Source organism: Pipistrellus hanaki (assembly GCF_964339955.1).
Source record: "Pipistrellus hanaki genome assembly, chromosome: 6".
NCBI lineage: Eukaryota > Metazoa > Chordata > Mammalia > Chiroptera > Vespertilionidae > Pipistrellus > Pipistrellus hanaki.
Window position 1 is genome coordinate 42,620,368 of NC_140508.1, and position 18,637 is coordinate 42,639,004.

Below are 18,637 nucleotides of genomic sequence, written 5' to 3' on the forward strand. Positions count from 1 at the left end.
GGAGTCCTGCCTCAACAGGGTCTTGCCGGCCACAACAACATCAACCTGGACCTCAAGGCAACACAGAAGGATGGTTCCTCAGCTGCCCACGCCCGGGGAAGACTGCCATCTGTCCGCACGCTGACCTGATTGTACTGGAATCCCCTGCTGCCACCTGTCCTTTCCCACACGTGCCAGTTCCGCCTCTGCCTGCTTCCTTAGAGCTCCAGGAGAGATGGCAGGAAGCAAGGTACGTGAAAGCCTCGAGCTGAGAGTGTGCGCTCCAAATGCATTTGGTGGATGAATGTGAACAAAGTAATTCGCTCGAATATTCCACTCACCATTTCCAAAGCACCAGCACCAGGACCCAGCGGTATCATTGAACAGGAAATATTAAGCAGGGCCCCCTGTTGCAAACATCGCTGTGATAGCCACCACTAGGAGGGTTCCTTTGATCTCATTTCTTCCCCAAACACTAGCTGCTGAGTTTTCAATCTGCTCATCTTCCCAGCCTGTTCCCCGGCAGAGGAATTAGGAAGACCCTCTGAGGAAGGCGGAGGCTATTTGCATCTCTCACCACTAGGAAATGACTACTGACAGCCCAAGTACAGCAGAGATATTAAGAATGACAGAGTGGAGCTCCTGGACCAGGGGAAAACTGGAACATTAATAAAAAAGTATTATAGCCCAGAGCATAGCGGTAAATGATAGATTGCAAAGCCATATTTAGAGCCTGCACGAAAGTCATTGCCTTTGTCCCTTGGACTTTGAAAACGTGTGCTTGATTTCAATTGGCTATATTAGAATCTTTTGAATACGATAAATCAACATATTACACTTCTAATTTCCTTGTTTTATTGTCCTTCAGAAACACTGGCTCTATCTCCATTTTTTAATTCTGCAAAAAAGACAAATAAGTAGCACATTTAGTCTGTAAATGGCTCACACATTTGAATTCCCCTGCTGCCTGCTTCTGGCTGATGTACGTAAAAGAGGAAAAATGGCCCTGGCTGGTGTGGATCAGTTGGCTGAGTGTCATTCCTTGCACCAAATGGTGGCTGGTCCAATTCCCAATCAGGGCGCATACACAGGTTGTGAGCTCCATCCCCAGTAGGAGTGTATGTTTCTCTCTCACATCGATGTTTCTCTCTCTCTCTCTCTCTCTCTCTCTCTCTCTCTCTCTCTCTCTCCCCTTTTCATTTCATCTCTCTCAAATCTATAAAAATATATTTTAAAAATAAAAAAAAGAAGAAAAATGAAGGGAGATGAAACTCAAATCAATGTAGTTAGTGTTTGCTTATTAAAAGTCCTGCTGGAAAAAAAATGTAGGAGGCAAAGAATACTAGAGAATATTAGAATTACTGTTTAATGCTTGCCAACCAGAGGCTTCTGGGCAATCTATGGTGGATGCAGACCTCCTGTGCCCTCCTTGGTTGCTGCCATCTGTGACATGCATACTTGATGCTACTCCATTATAGCTAAAGATTGAGAATAAGTGTAACAATTATAAGTACCATTTTTAAAAATTAAAAAACAAATCCACCCATGTCCTATTTTTATTAAGTACAAAGGACCTTTAGATGGCATGACCTTGTGAATTAAGTAAAGGTCAATACTCAATGGAATCTGATACTGGTCCTTATAATATGTACAAACAAAACCTCTACGTGGAAATCTAAATATATCTTCACTTGCTGAGGAGTAGCAATGACTTTAATGAACGCCAGACCTCTTGCTTGAGACATATGAATATCCTTTGTCAAACTGTCTGAATAAGACATTAATGAATGAATGGAGTCCTTTAATTTTCCAGTCATAGAAAAAGGCTAATGTTGTTAACCATGACATATTTAAGTATCTGAAAAAAACAAAACAGGTAAATGAAATAAATGAATGAAATAAAATAAAATGGCAACTCAGATATTTGTGGAGTATTATTAGAATGACTAGAGGAGGCCTAGTACACAAAATTTGTGCAAGGGGTGGGGGTGTCCTTCAGCCCAGCCTGCATTCTCTCCAATCTGGGACCCCATGAGGGATGTCTGACTGCCTGATTAGGCCCAATCCTGGTGGGACATCCCACTCACAATCCAGGACTGCTGGCTCCCAACTGCTAGCCTACCTGCCTGCCTGATTACTCCTAACTGCCCTCCCCTGCCGGTCTGGTTGCCCCCAACTACCTTCCCCTGCAGGCCTGGTCACCCCTAACTTCCCTCACTTTCCAACCTGGTCACGCTTAACTGCCCTCCCCTGCTGGCCCAATTGCCCCTATCTTCCCTCCCCTGATGATCTGGTCACCCCTAACTGCCCTCCCCTGCTTGCCTGGTCGCCTCTAACTGTCCTCCCTTGCAGGCCTGGTCCCCTCCAACTGCCCTCCCCTGCAGGCCTAGTCCTCCCCCCCCCTCCCAACTGCTCTCACTGCAGATTTTGTCCCTCCAAACTTCCCTCCCCTACAGGCCTGGTTGCCCCCAACTGCTCTCTCCTGCTCACCTGTTCATCCCCAACTGTCCTCTCCTGGTCACCCTTAACTGCTCTCCCCTATAGACCTGTCCTCCCTTGCAGGTCTGGTTGCCTCCAACTCCCTCCTTTGCTGGCCTGGTCACCACTAACTGCCCTCCCCTGCTGGCCATCTTGTAGCGGCCATCTTGTGTCCACATGGGGGCATCCATCTTTGATCTCATGGGGGTGGCCATCTTGTGTGTTGGAATGGTGGTCAATTTGCATATTAGCTCATTATTATATAGGATGACATCAGAGCTTTGTCTAATTGATATTGGAGTTGATCTTAAGAATAGTTTCCTTCAGCCTGGCTGGTGTGGCTCAGTTATTTGAGGACTGTCCCATTTGAACCAGTGTTGCTGGTTTGATTCCTGACCAGGGCACATGTTGGGGTTGCAGGCTCAATCTCCTATAGAGGGGGTGTAGGAGGTAGCTGATTGCTGTTTCCTTCTCATCAATGTTTCTATCTCTTTCTCCTTCTCTTTCCCCCTGAATAGTTTCCTCCATCATGGAATCCAGAGCCACATACAAACCTAAAGTCTCCCTTGTGATTACTCCTTCCCTAAATGTACTTTTCACAGCTGCGGTGAGGGTAGAATTAGGGAAGTTCAGTTAGCTTTCGCACAGAAGAGATGAGAGCTCCAAGAGAACGATACCTAAGAATGGTATGTTTTGAAGGCAGGGAGGGAAGTCCTGATGTGATGTGCTATTTGGAGCTGTTGTGACACCATCTGAGTGTCAGGGCAGAGTTTTCCCAAACGGAGAGATGACTGGACATTGGTGGCACTGTGTCACGCTCTGAAGACTTAGCCTCTCATTAGCACCACCTCTGCACTAAACATTAGCAGGCACTGGCTAGGCCTTCGGCCAGTGCTGGGCCGGGGTGGCGTTCCTGGAGGACCACAGGGGATTAAACGTGCTATGTGGCAGGGAACTGGAACTCGGGGCTCTGCCTAAGAGCAAAGCTGGGGGGTGGGGGTGGGGGCTTTCCCTTGGAAAAAATAAATGGCAGCAACAGTTGTCTGGGTTTCTGGCTTTTTGTAGAAGCAAGCCTCGGAAGGAAGGGAGGAGGATTTAGACACATCCTTTCAAGTGGACTTGAGCTAAACTGCCGTCTGATTCTGTGACAGGCTATCTATTACCCCTAATATGAGTAAAAAGCTAATAACGAGAAACCAGATGGTTGAAATAAGTTCAAATGTAATCACAATAAATATAATTGAATCAATCTATCTATTAAAGGACAGAAACCATCAAATTGGATGAAAACAAATGAACAACAACAAACCAAAAAGTTCTAGAACAGTGAAAGGTTAAAAAGGAAAGTTTGGGAAATTATATTGAAGGCATGTATTAATCCACTGAAGCATTTACAGTATTGACAAGTAAAATAGAATTTAATTAATAAAAAAAGAATTATTAAGACTAAAGAAATATACTACAAAACAATCCACAAGATACAGTAAGCATAATCATGTATGCACACAACATAAAACCTTATAATATATACCATGGAAAAACTAAAACAATTAGAAATTACCTAAACCATAACCAGAGTGGAAATTTTTAACACAGTTTTATTAGAAACTGCTAGATGTAGTAAACAATGGTTGAACAATCTATGAAATATTGGTTCAACATGATAAAAAAAAATTTGGCATAAGTGATATAGATATAGAGGTCTGGATCCAGTTAAAATGGACAATATATACTCCTTTAAAGAACATACAAAACATTAAGAAAATGATCATATATTAGGACATAATCTTAAAACAAGTTTTTATTGTTAAAAGCAATGAAGTGAAAAATTAAACGAAACATTTAAAACTTGAAAACTAAAGCCTGTACTACTAAAGGACTCATGGGCTAAAGGTAGTTTCATGGTGAAAGTGACCAGGATCTTAGAACTGGATGTAAATAGTGGAACCACACTCTGTGATGCTTGCGGGTGAGTTTATAGCCTTACGTTCACATTAAGAAAATAAAGACCTGGGGCTTTGGAGGCCGCCAGCTGCTTCAGAATGAAGCTGAACATCTCTTTCCCAGCCACGGGCTGCGAGAAACTCACTGAAGTGGATGAGAACACAAACTTCGTACTTTTTTATGGGAAGCATAAGGCCACAGAAGCTGCTGCTGACGCTCTGAGAGAAGAATGGGAGGGTTATGGGGTTCGAATCAGTAGTAGGTACGACAGACACGATTTCCCCACGAAGAGGGTGTCCTGACCCATGGCTATGTCTGCCTGCTGCTGAGTAAGGGGCACTCCTGTTATAGACCAAGGAGAACTGGAGAGAGAAAACACAAATCTCTTTGGGGTTGCATTGTGGATTCCAATCTCAGTGTTTTCAACTTGGGCACTGTAAAAAAACAGGGAGAAAGATATTCCTGGTTTCACTGATACCACTGTGCCTCAGCGCCTGGGGCCCAAAAGAGCTGGCAGAATCTGCAAACTTCAATCTTTATAAGAAGATGATGTCCGCCAATATGTTATGAGAAAGCCCCTAAGCGAAGAAGGTAAGAAAGTAGGACTAAGGCACCCTAGATTCAGCGTCTGGTTGCTCCACACATCCTGCAACACAAACATCCGAGTATTGGCCTGAAGAAACAACGTACTAAGAAAAATAAGGAAGAGGCCGCAGAATATGCTAAACTTTTGGCTAAGAGAATGAAGGAGGCCAAAGAAAAATGCCAGGAACACACTGCCAAGAGACTTAGGCTGTCCCCTCTGAGAGCTTCTACCTCTAAGTCTGAGTTCAGTCAAAACTGTGATTTTGTAAGAGTAATAAATAAAATTAAAAAAGAGAGAGAGAGAAAACTAATGAAATAGGAAACAAAGAAATAGTAGAGATGAACAAAATCGAAGATAATTCTTTGGGGACAATAATTCTCTGTCAAGACAGAAAAAAAAGAATAAATTTTAAAATTGAAGTAACAGTAAACAATGTAGGGAATTAAAATAGGAGCAGAAGTGATTCTAAAAATTACTAGTGAATACTGTGAATAATTTTATGCCAAACATGTTATTATAGTAGTCCCCACTTACCTGCAGTTTTGCTTGTACAGGTTCAGTTACCAATGGTCAACCACAGTTTAAAGAGGTTACATTTCCCCCATCACCGACATCATCTGCTCCTGATACTCAACCATTGACATCATGATGGTTCCATAATCCAGGATCACCAGAAGCAGATGATCCTCCTTCAGACGAGTTGTCAGAAGGTCAATAGTAGCCTAATACTACGTCACATTCCCCTCACTTATTCTCATCACGTAGGCATTTTATCATCTCACATCATCACAGTAAGAAGGGTGAGTACAGTATGATTCAAGAGAGAGAGAGAGAGAGAGAGAGAGAGAGAGAGAGAGAGAGAGGGAAACTACATTCATGGAACTTGAACAAATAAGTAAGAGCCTCTTCTGCCCTTTGGTTAGCATTTACAAGGGACATGGAACTACCTTGCCAATGGAATTAATGTTATATGACTGAGGCTAAGTCATACAAAGAATATAATTAAAATTTGTTCATTTATCCTGGTATATACATGCAGTAGGTATTATAATATTCAGTTCTTTTCTATATGTTTAAAAAGTAAATTGAAATACTGGGGGTAATAATACTAAAAAATACTTTTGCATAGCTCACAATTTTGCCAAGGTTAAGTTTATTCCAATTCTCATGACAGTCTGATTTTGGCCACTGGCACTTTATTTAACCTGTCCAGATCCTCCACATTCTCCTGACATAAAATAATTCTCTTAATTGAATACAGGCAGTACTCAAGGTCACATTGGAGGTTATTCAATGCCATTGCTTTCCCCCACCATGGCTTCAATGGTAGAATCCAAGGTGCTTGGGAAAATCCAACCCTGTCTGTCTCCCACTGGAGCTTGTTCCTAAGCAAAGTGTGCCCCCTTTCACACACACACACACACACACACACACACACACACACTCATGGCTTGCCTTCACTAGTTGCTTAGAACACTTTCCTTTTCCTATTACTGTTTTTCCCAAAACAAATGTTGTTTATAGACAGGAAAGAATTGGAAGCTTTTCAGCTGCCAGGCTGCTAATCAATACCTAGAAACTGACCCTCTGGAGATGCCAGTCAGAGGAAGGGTGTTCATGGTGCGGCCTCTAAAATACCCAACAGCAGGAACCCATGATTCCGGCCTGGGCTGTGTCTGGGGGCAGAATGACGACTCATTGTGCTTGTAGCTAGTTGAGATAAATATATGTGTTTCCTGCTGGCATTTTTCTGCTTCTCTGAGGACTTCAGGGCTGTCTGTGTGCAAGTTTCCTGCTTATGCAACAGGAGCAAACAGAGACCTGCTTTTCCCTGGCCTGGTGCTCATTCTTGCTGCTAGGCAGTGTTTATTGACTCCTGCTCGATTCCTGGGCTCTGATCTCCTTGCACCGCTGTGGAGACCCAGCAAGCTGCTGAGGTTTTCAGCTGATGAGCCCATTGTGCTGCGGGGGCAGCCTGCCCTCTGAGAAATATCTGGGCAAAGGTAGAAATAAGATAGGAGGGAGAGAGGGAATGAGGCGGGCAGCGTGTTTGTATATGAGGAACTACAGGAGTAATCTTTAAATATGAATCACACACATACACACACACACACACACACACACACACACACACACACACACACCTGTCCACACGCATTTGATACCCAGGAGTTTTGGGTGCAGATGAAAGGAAGGTTTGGGTTTGCAATGAGAGAGAGAGACATGATTTCTGAACCAGCCTCCAGAAGACTTTGAATGTGGGTAGGGAGTGGGTAGGGAGTGTGGGTTGGTGTTGGAGGGGATGTCCCAGGTGCTGAGAAGAGACTATGAAAAAGGATGCAGTTTCCCTCATAACCCTAGGACAAGGGGTTATTAACCTCACAGAGGCTTCTTAGTGGGGTAGGGCCTGCCTGCAAAGAGGTTTTGGCAGCCCATGGAATTTGGAGGCAGCTCTGAAAATTTAGCCAATAACAACATCGGGGACCTCTGTGTCCCCGCTTCTTCCCCATAAAAAAAGAACATGATTTCTGGTTTGGTCAATGACTAAAATGTCTGTAGCAAAGAGAAATACTTGTATCCCACAGTTTGAGGTAAGGCCCAAAACTCAGCAGGTCCCTCGGAGAGAGACAACCCCACAAGGAGGGTGGGAGCCCAGGCTCTGGATTTCGGTGAGGCCTGGGACCCATCCCACTCTGCCATTTGCTCCTGGGCAATTTCTGTCACTCTCTGAGCCTCATCGTCTTAATCTGTAGATTGGGGACTTCAGTTTACACTTCCCTTACAGGATCCAATGGATTTTTTGTATAATCATGTGGGTAAACCATCAACAAAGAGCAGTTATTATGAGTCCATCCATGAAAATGAGTGTAGACATTTCAATACAAGTGACAGGCTTTCTATTTAAGAGAAGAAGCAAAGAGAACTCAGGGTACACTGAGGGCCTTAGAGGGGGAGAAGAAGCAAGAGGGAGAAAGGAAGGGAGAGCAGCACAGACAACCAAGGGCAGTCACCAAGGACAAAGAGACACACAGGTTCCCAACCCTCCCAGAAGCATTTCTGTTTTCATGTGCGGGTTCAAGGCATGGGCCACACTCAGTCACTGAAGCAGGAGGCTCAATCCTATATAATAAAGAGGTAATATGCAAATTAACCCTCAAGACCTCACAAGATGGCTGCCTACGACCAGGTCGTCAGGGGGAGTTGGTGAGGGACGACCAAATGACTGAACAGCAGGCTGCATGGGGGCAACCAGGCTGGTGGGGAGGTGGGGGGGGGTTAGTGAGGGATGACTAAACATCTAAAAAGCAGGCTGCATGGAGCAACCAGGTTGGCAGGGGGGTTAGTGATGGACAACCAAATGACTGATCAGCAGGCTGTGGGGGGTGATGAAGCCAGTGGGGGGGCAACTGGGGGTGACCAGGCCAGCAGGGGTCGGGGGGCAGTAACAGGCAGCCAGGCAAATGGGGGGGCGGGCAGTTAGGAGTGATCAGGCTGGCAGGGACGGGGGTGGGGGGTTGGGGATAACCTGGCTGGCAGGGAGGGGGCAGTTAGGGGCAATCAGGCTAGCATGCAGAGGCAGTGAGGGGTGATCAGGCTGGCAGGCAGGTGAATGATTAGGAGCCAGTGGTCCAGGATTGTGAGAAGGATGTCTGATTGCCAGTTTAGGCCTGATCCCAGGCCTAAACCGGCAGTCAGACATCTCCCAAAGGGTCCTGGGTTGGAGAGGGTGCAAGCTGGGCTGGGGGACCCCCCCTTCCCACCAATGCACAAATTTCATGCACCAGACCTCTAGTTTCTAATAATTTCCTTGGATATTTGACTTGGGTAAAGGGACCTCATAATATATTCCAGGTTGAGACTTAGTCTCTTGCCTCAAGCCATGGACAGTCTGGGTGGAGTGATTAAGAACCAGAAAAACAATGAGAAGATAGTGACAGGTGTACTGGGAAGGTGCTTTGGAAGCAGGCGCTGGGGGCAGGCCAGCCAGAGCCCAGCTGCAGGTGCGGCCCTTTGAGCTGAGCCTTGAAGAGCAGGGTCTGTACAATCAGAACCAATGTGAAGGGCATTCCTGCTGGCCGAGCAGCAAGAATAAAGTGGGCACCTGCATAACACAGTGGGGAGACCTTTTCCCTGGAACGATGTGCAGGTCCAGGGGCACTGGGGGCACAGTCCCTGCTGAGGCCATTCCTAGAGAAGGTTCTGACAATGTGCTGCTCAGAGTCAGGGGTGGTGAGTGACACGGTGATTTCCTGAGGGACAGGGAAGGCAGCATGGAAGGGCAGGCAGATGGAAGCAGAGCATCCAGGCCGAGGGAACTGCCTCCGGAAATGACAGGACAAGTAGGACCCGGGTGAGTGGGGTCAGAATGTGGCAAGTCCTGCCATGTGCAAGTTGGCACTTAAGTTGGGGAAGACAAAGTAGGGGAAATGGCAGGTGAAATGGGAGGTTTCTTGCTTGCTCCTTCTTTGTTTAAAGGGGTAACACATTCTACTGCTAATAAAGAAGTAACTTCATCTAACTCTCCATAAAGATCACAGACTTTTGGGAAATCAGACAATAAGTCCACGCATGTTAAAAAAAGGCGACTGAGCTGGTATGTTTCTTTGTTCTTTTCTGGCTATTTCCCTCCATTGCATCAAACCATGTCCTTTAGTGTCTGATTCTAGTACATTTGGATCTTATCAGCCCTGTCCTTCAGAAGTCATGGTGGCTACCATTTTGTAAGCAGAATGATAACAAACATGGCAGTTTTAGCCCTCTGTTCTTGTCATTTCCATACATACCAAGCAACGAGATTATTGGCATTAAAGCCACTTATGTCTTCCTGCCCCCAAGCTCGTTCCTGGATCATTTTTGCCAGAGGTTAAAAAGAGAGAGAGAGAAAGAGAGAGAGAGAGAGAGAGAGAGAGAGAGAGAGAGAGAGAGAGAGAGAGAGAGAGAGAACCAAACAGTAAAGCAACTTCCTTCAAACTAGGAGAGCATTCCTTGGTATTCATATTTTTAAAGCCAATTAAAATTGGTTTATCTAGTTTCTTTAGAGGTCATGGTTATTTGGCCTGAAGTAAACAATTTCCTCATGAACAACTCTGCTGTTAATTCACCCTGTTTTGTTAGGGCATGTAAGTCTTGGATAAAGAATAAACCTTAATGCCAAGGGACAGTTAGAGTTTAAATTGTGATTACATTTATGCTTGTATTGAGGAATTGTGGAAGGTGATCTGGGTTCCCTCCCGCCAAGCTGAAACCAGGTTTATAGCCCCTACTTCATTAATAAGGATGGACAGTTAACACATTTTACTGCTAATAAAGATGTAACTTCAAAGTCAGTATAAACAGGCGCTCAGACCCAACACGAATGCCCTGACAGCCACCAGCTGCTTTACTTAGAAGTCCGTGTGTGAAGGGTGAACTTTTCAGGCAAAAGTGAAGCACGTGAGGCATCGCCCGGTCCCAGTAGCACAGTATGTGGAAAACGGCATGCACCCTGCAGACAGACTGCCTGTGTTCAAATCCCAGCTCTACTACTTACCAGCTGGGCACCCTGGACACAAGAGGAGGCTTTGTTTTACTTATTTGTAAAATGGAATAATAGAGCAACTACCTCAAGGGCACATGCTAGACTTTCAGACAAAATTTTAAACAAATTATTAATAATGATCAACTCAGGGGAGCTGGACTTGGAAGAAAGGGGAACTTTAATTTTTGCTATATTTACTTCCAGACTATTTTCTATTTTGTGCAAGCATGTTTAAACAGATCTTAACAGTGTTCTCTCTCAATTAGAAGCCCTTTATTAGCAGATGACAACACGTGACAAGTCCCTGGTTGATAGGGACCAATGAAGAGTGACGTATTTATCAGTTCAATTAGGCCCTCAAGATACTCCAGGCTCTCCTCCCAGGCTGGGGGCTTTGGTCCACAGGAAAGCCATGCCCATTCTCAGGGCGACTCCGTCCAGCCCTGGGCACTAAGAGGCTGACCAACTCTAGGACGTTTCTTACCCGCCCAAGGCCATGTCCCTCTGACCTCAGCCCCGTAAAAATGCCTAAATAAGAAGGCTTGACACTGTCAAAGGAATTTACTGTTTGTTTCAGCTAAAATGGGACTATAGGTCCCTGACATCCCCTTCCTTAGAGAGAAAACTGGCAATAGTAAGTACTGTCTCTGCCACTTTGGGATGTAAATCTTCTCTCACTCAGAAATGTCTCCACAAGGATCTGGGAGTCTCCCCAATGAAATTCAAACACCGAAGGATCTCCCAGCCTTGTGGGAGGATAGGAGCCTAACTTGGTGGCTGCCTTGCTCCGATTTGCAAAACTACCTCCTGCCATAAAAATAGAAGTTTGTTACCCCTTCTTAAGTGCTAATTAGCAAACACAGATGGCCTAATCACAGTGACCCCACCCTCTTATGTCCTTTAGTACAACCCAGTGTTTTAAAAGTCTCCTGCCTTGCCGAAACTGGTTTGGCTCAGTGGATAAAGCGTCAGCCTGCCGACTGAAAGGTCCCAGGTTCTATTCTGGTCAAGGGCACGTACCTTGGTTGCAGGCACATCCCCAGTAGAGGGTGTGCAGGAGGCAGATGATTGATGTTTCTCTCTCATCTTTTTCTCTCATTGATGTTTCTAACTCTCTATCCCTCTCTCTTCCTCTCTATAAAAAAATCAATAAAATATATTTTAAAAAATAAAGTAAAAGTCTCCTGTCTTTTATTTTTAAAATTTTTTTTAAATATTTTTATTGATTTTTTACAGAGAGGAAGGGAGAGAGATAGAGAGCTAGAAACGTTGATGGGAAAGAAACACTGACCAGCTGCCTCCTGCACACCCCCTACCAGGGATGTGCCCGCAACCAACATACGTGCCCCTGACCGGAATCGAACCTGAGACCTTTCAGTCCGCAGACAGACGCTCTACCACTGAGCCAAACCAGTTTCGGCTCCTGCCTTTTATTTTAGTAGAATTGAGCTCTGTTCTATATTAAAATCCCTCTCCCTTATTGCAGTAGTCTGGATAAGATCTGTCTTGTCTTTAACAGCTGTCCGCCTCTGTTTCTCTTTGGCACTGCTGGTGAGGGGAAACTTGGTCCAGGGGCTAGCCATGATCATGGGGTAGAGAGGCCTTGCATTTACCCTAATGGTAGCTGTTAAGTCTCTGCCTCCAAGTAAACACCAGAGAAAGAGGAGGGTAGTGGCGGCTCATAATGCAAAAGAACCGAAATATGCAAGAGGTCCCCTGCCCCCACATGAACATTATAAGTCCTTTGTTGAGAGCTATGCAAAGTACTAGAAAATATGCTAAACTCTCAATACACAGCATCTCATTAAATCCTTACTGCAGCTTACTGAGTAGGTGTCATTATTTTCTTGGAATCTAAACCTCAGAGAGCTGAAGAAATTTGCCCAAGGTCACACAGCTCATAAAGTAGCAAGCCCAGATGTCAAATTCCCCTGTCTCTCTCTCTCCATAAGCTTTTGCATGTTCTTGATGGTCACTGTGCAAAAAAAGCACAGCTTAAATTTGCTGTTTATGCTAGAAAGTTTTCTTCTCCATGGAAAGCAGCTAGGTCTTAATATATGTAATAAAAAATAGTCTTACTAAAATAACAACAAGAACACTCTGGGGGGAAGCATTCAGCCTCATTCCTTCAAAACTGGGTTTTTGCCCCTGAAATGGGTAGTCATAGTTAAATCACAGAACACTGCCTTTCCTCAATCTTTTCTTGAGCATCGTCTCACTCCCCGGCTAGAACATTGGGTAGAGATTTCATCATCTTGTTAATGTCTGTATTTAGTGTCTATAAAAGTGCTTTGCTGGTTAGCACCCAGTATTTATTTGCTGAAAGAAGAAAGAAGGCAGGGAGGAAGGGAGAGAAGCAGGGAAGAAGAAAGGAAGGAAGGAAGGGAGGAAGGAAGGAAAGAAGGAAGGGAGGGAGGAAAGAAGGGAGGAAGGAAGGAAGGAAGAGAGGGAGGGAGGAAGGGAGGGAAGGAAACTGAAATATACAGTCTCTAATTCAGTCCCCAACTCCCACCCAAACTTGATGGTGAAAGGACTGCAGTCCAGAGAGGCAAGTGACCAGCCAACAGGGAGCAGGTCTCTTCACTCCCTCCTTCTTGGTGATGCTGATTGGGGAGGAGGCGGTAGCTTTGAGAGTAGCTTAGATTTGACAAGATTCCTCCACCTCGGCACTATTGATATTTGGGTCCAGAAACTCCTTTGTTGGATAGTTCTGTGCATTGTAAGATGATTAGCCAGATTCTGGCCTATACCCATTTTTTATCTGTAGCATTGACACCCCCTACCACCACCACCCATCTCTCTATTCCCTGCCTTTATGTTGGCAACCAAAAAGTGTTTCTAGGCATTGCCAAATGTCCTGGGACTGGGGCTGGGGGTGAGGAGATGAGAGATGGGGAAAAAAATTGGCCAACGTTTAGAAATACTGGGTTAAAAGATAATCTAATGACTGGCTGCTAACCAGATTAGGAGTAATTCCAGTGTTTACATAGGAATGAAGGATATTTCAGGCTTTTGGGGTACTCAAAGCCACTGTATACATCATGGAGAGACCCACAATCTTGGTATCTGGGATGGTTCCAAATTCTGGAAGCAACAGAACATTCGTCAACTTGATGACTCAGGAAATGAGTGTTCTCATGGTCTGCCTGTCCTCCCAGGTAAGAATTTAAGAAATTTAATAAGAAAATTGATCTGTCCGCATATGGTGAAAGAGAATCTAATGAGCAACAAGCTAGGCAGATTCAAAGACCTCAATTATTCTCCCTAATACCGGCACAGCCATTTTTGAACACAATTACAGACTTGAAACCCCACAGGGGAATTCATTTAAACATTTATTTGATGTGAAACCTCTGACCCAAGCAATTCATAGAGCAATTAAAGACGTAGGGTCTGGAAGACTTGACGGTAATGTAGTTTTGGGTTTTTGTTGCCAAATGGTCAGTACAAGTAATAATTAGTGGCATCTTAAATTAGATCGGAATGGGAATAAGAATCAAGAAGGATCCCATAGGACTTGGTACAGGAAACCATATTATCTAATATATGGTGCTCATTAACAACCCGAAGGAGAAAGTAAATTCGATTTAGATTAAATTTGCAGAAAATGTAAAATGAGTGAGAAATGGCAAATACAGAAGATAAAGTTGAAATTTCCAAAGGACCTGGACATTTTAGAACCTTAGTTAGAACTAAATAAGATGAAATTTAATGAGAAAGAGGAAACTATTACGTGGTTTGGTTTGATTACGCTTGATGTCTCAGTAATCCGATAGCTCTGGGAGGGGTCGGGGTGGTGATAGATGAGCTGTACCCTACCACTTCCTGCTACAAAACTCTCCTTAAAACACAAGATGCTACGTCATCAGGCTAACCTTCCAAGGAGAAGTGGGTATTGGGGTAGGTGCCTAAATGTATCTACAACAGCCTTCTTCTCTCTTCCCTGAAACCAATCACCTGGGTTCCTGCAGGGCCATGACCTGAGCAGCTGATGTGCTCTGGCTAAAGTGTAAACCACATGTGTCAAACACAAGGCCCGCAGGCCAAATCCAGCCCGCCAGGCCTTGCAATGTGGCCCGCACCGCGCTGTCATCATTGCACTCCGCTGTCAGTTTATGACATTGTCAGTTTATGACTGTTCAGTAAACCATTCGGCCCGCGATTTAGGCTGGATTTTAGATTTTGGCCCCTTCTCTGATTGAGTTCGACACCCCTAGTGTAAACCTCCTCCTGTTCCCTTTCAGTTGAGTGTACCAAGGGAAGGTAAATCACAAATCTGTAGGAACTGTTTCTGGAAAGCTCTCTCTCTGCAGGACTCGGCACCCATGGAGGAGTCCAACATTCCCAAGAGGCTGTGCTGGGAGGCTCAGCGGAGTACTTGACCCCCCAGCTACCCTCCTTTCTGCTGTAATGCAATCTACCCGTCTAAATACCTGGGTGCCACGGTGCTAGGCGCCATCGTGAAGGACCATGAGAGAGATGGATAGATGTATTTTAATTCGATAAGGCAAATCAGATTAAACTAATGGTATTTCAGAGATTTTTTTGAATACATTTTTCTCCTACGAACTCACTACTGAAGTCGGTTGCAGCTTGGTCTGGCTAGAGTTGAGAGTCCATTGCCAGGAGACGTCAGCTGGTGGGGGCGGGGGCAGGGGTGATGATTCGGAGATAACCATGGTTACATTTGTGCAGTCAGCTCTTCACGTAGAATCCATACAGTGGTGCCACAGTCATGATCGTCTTCATTTTTGTCCTTATACTAGTAAATATCTCAGGAAGGAGGCAAGATAAGGAGGACAGCCTCTGTGGACAGGTCCTTAGAAGAAAGAACCAGAGTTGCTCAGGCCCCGAACCCAGAAGCCCCATCACCTGCCCTGCCCCGGCCCTCCTGCTGCCACGGTGCTCACCTGGATGCTACCAGAGGGGTGGGGATAACATCCGAAGCCTCCCAGCCTTCCACTCAGGTTTGACCCAGTGTAGGCAGCTACCGGTATAGTGACTTTTATTTGCCCAGGAGGGCAAGAAACATAGGCATATAACTGTGGAAAGTTCTAGAAAATAGTAGACCTTGCTCACCAGGTCCCTTGACTGAAGTTCAGCTCCCTCTGGGGGTGATCCAAGGAAATGATTCCTTTGTGGTCAGACTCAGCACCTGTCTCTCACTTTCTCCACTTGGAAGGGGACACAGTCGCAGTGGAGGACATTCAGAACAGTCAGCGTGGGGAGGAAAGGAGCAATCATTGCATCTGAGGAACTGCTGATGAGGCAGTAAATGGCTGGTATAGAGAAGATTCGGGGTGGCATGATGGTCTGTAAACACTTGAGGGAGAATCAGAAGGACCAGGCAGGGCAGAATAGGAAACTACAGAGATATGTTTAGGCTCAAAGTAAGGAAGAGATTTAGGACAGGAGTGTTCTCTAAAGAGGAGAAGGAGTGAGTTCCCCAGCAATGGAGATATTCAAGGTGGACATAAGGAAAAGTGGGCAAGGAAGTAGCTAAGGAGGATGAGCAGTTTGATTAGACCAGTGGTTCCTACATGGGGTGATTCCCCCACACTAAGAGAATATTAGCAATGTCTGCAGACATCTGAGTGGTCACAATGAACGGGATGGCTATTAGCATCTATTGGGGAAAGGCCAGGGATACTGCCAAACATCTTGCAACGCCCAGGACAGACCCCACACCAAAGAATTATCCAGCCTCCAGCTATAAACAGCGAGGAGGTTGAAACACCCTGGAAAAGGTAAGCTGTGAGTCTGGAGCTGGATAATCACCCTTCAATCTGTCCAGTAATTCAGAAGACCACGGAAGGTAATGGATGGAACTCCAGGAATATCCAGATTTCAAGGAGGATTATGCAGTAGGCTATCCAAGTGCACACATCTCAGAAATATTTTTCAGTTACAGACATTGTGAGCTATATTTTGGGACTCTGGGTATCCCTACTATAGCCTAAACTATGAGGCTGTTATTCTCCAAAGAGCAAATATATGGGTTCCAACCACTTCCACCTACTTCCACATGGAAGTTTGGCAACGAGTGCACAAATCTAGAGGCAGGGTTGGGTGGGGAGTGGGAGGAGAATAGTTGAAAACATGCAGAGGAATCCACAATGCGATCTTACCCAAAGGCCTCTAAAAATTCTCCCTGGCTCTTTTAAATGTACTTTTCATGCCTTCTGCGTGATGAAATGCACCAACCCCTAGAAAATTCCTAGAATTACAAAGAACTTCATTTTCTCCAGATGTACCACACCCAGAACCCAAGAACCAGATGGGTCTGAGGGCATCTCTGGGCTCTGCCTATTCCTATCTGGGCATCGTACGTTTTCCAACTTTTCAGAGCCCCAGTTTTTTCTTTATAAAATGGGACAAATTCCATGTTCATAGGGCAGCTGTGAGGATTACACAAGCAAATGTGGGCACAATCATGTGCCATGCCTGGCGCATAATAGATGCTCATTAACATCTAGTTGTGGCAGCTAGTATTTGTATGATTGTCCTCAAAATAACACGTGGCATTGGGTTAGGCACTGATCAATAAAATTATGCCATCTCCAAACTCACTATCTAAGACAAAAATTAGCTTTCCTTCATTACAGCTCTCTATTCTTATCCATTAAAATAAAAAGTAGTCATAGATGCTGAGTGACTGCCCTGAGGTCACAGAGTAGCTCTTCGTGGCAGAAGCAGAATTAGAACCACGCATGTACAGGGCACCACTGCCTCCCTGTTGTCTCCTCCCACCCCAATTGCCCTTCTCAGCCTGCTTCTTTGCCCTGGCCTGGTCCTGGGGCCTCTCACGGCAGCAAGACCTGCCCTCAAGGCTCCCTAGGCGCCAGCATATAAATGACCGGTTACAGCAATAATGACTCCCCTTCGGGCATTGATAGAGATGTGCTAGTATTTCCTATATTTTAAAAAGCTACCCTGAAAACATACCTGTACTCTTGATGAAGCTTGAAAAGAAGAACTAAAATGCAATGTTTCATGGATCTTAGCTGCAATTATGTAAATCACCTCTCTGTGGTAATATTGGTTGTTTCAACCTAAGTAGAAACTGAAGGATGGTTCCTTATGTCTTTGATGAACAAAAATGTGAAATCTAAACAGTATAGTCTATTTCACAGTAAAATGTCCAACCTCTAATCAATGTCACCTCAATCCTATGTAATAAAGAGGTAATATGCAAATTGACCATCACAGCCTCACAAGATGGCTGCCTATGACCAAGCTGGCAGGGGGCAGTGGTTAATGAGGGTCTACAAAACAACTGAATGGTCATTGTGCAGGCTGTGTTGGGCAATCAGGATGGTTGGGGGGTTAGTTAGGGACATCCAAATGACTGAACAAGCAGGCTGAGTGGGTCGACCAGGCCAGCAGGGGGGTTAGTGAGAGATGACCAAATAACTGAACAGCAGGCTGCCTGGGGCTACTAGGTTGGCAGGGGGGTGGGGGAGGGCAGAAGAGGGCAGTTGGGGGGCAAGCAGGCCAGCAGAGGGTCAGTGAGAGGTGACCAGGCAGGCAAGGTGGGTTGTAGTTGGGGGTGACCAGGCCAACAGGGAGGGGGCAGTTAGAGGTGATCAGGCTGGTAGATGGTGAGCGGTTAGGAGCTAGCAGTCCAGGATTGTGAGAGAGTTGTCCAACTGCCTCTTTAGGCCCGATCCACAGGATTGGGCCTAAACCAGCAGTTGGACATCCCCCAAGGGGTCCCGGATTGGAGAGGGTGCAGTCTGGGCTGAGGGGACCCCCCTCCCATGCATGAATTTCATTCACCGGGCCTCTAGTCTACACATATAAAACCCTAATATGCAAATAGACTAAATGGTGAACAACCAAACAACCAAACAACTGAACAACAGGTTGCTATGATGTGCAATGACCACCAGGAGCCACGGCGAGAGGGGCTGGGCAGGGGCATGGAGGATGGGCCATGACCCACCCCTGTGCCCACCCCAGTCTTGCGGTCCACAGTTCATTTGAAGGTGCTCGAATTTGTGCACAGGGCCCCTAGTCTATATAATAACAGCCCAGTGACCCTTACAGAGGAATGACCAGAATGACTGGTTGCTATGATGTGCACTGACCACCAGAGGGCAGATGCTCATCGCAGGAGCTGCCTCTGGTGG

At 45.5% G+C, this 18,637-nt stretch overlaps 1 pseudogene across 1 annotated transcript; it reads left to right on the forward strand.

Moving 5' to 3' along the window:
• The first annotated feature begins 4,499 nt into the window (after window positions 1-4,499).
• On the forward strand, window positions 4,500-5,305 carry LOC311624833 (small ribosomal subunit protein eS6-like; annotated as a pseudogene). The gene has a single exon. The product of its transcript is annotated as a small ribosomal subunit protein eS6-like (transcript).
• Window positions 5,306-18,637: the final 13,332 nt, after the last annotated feature.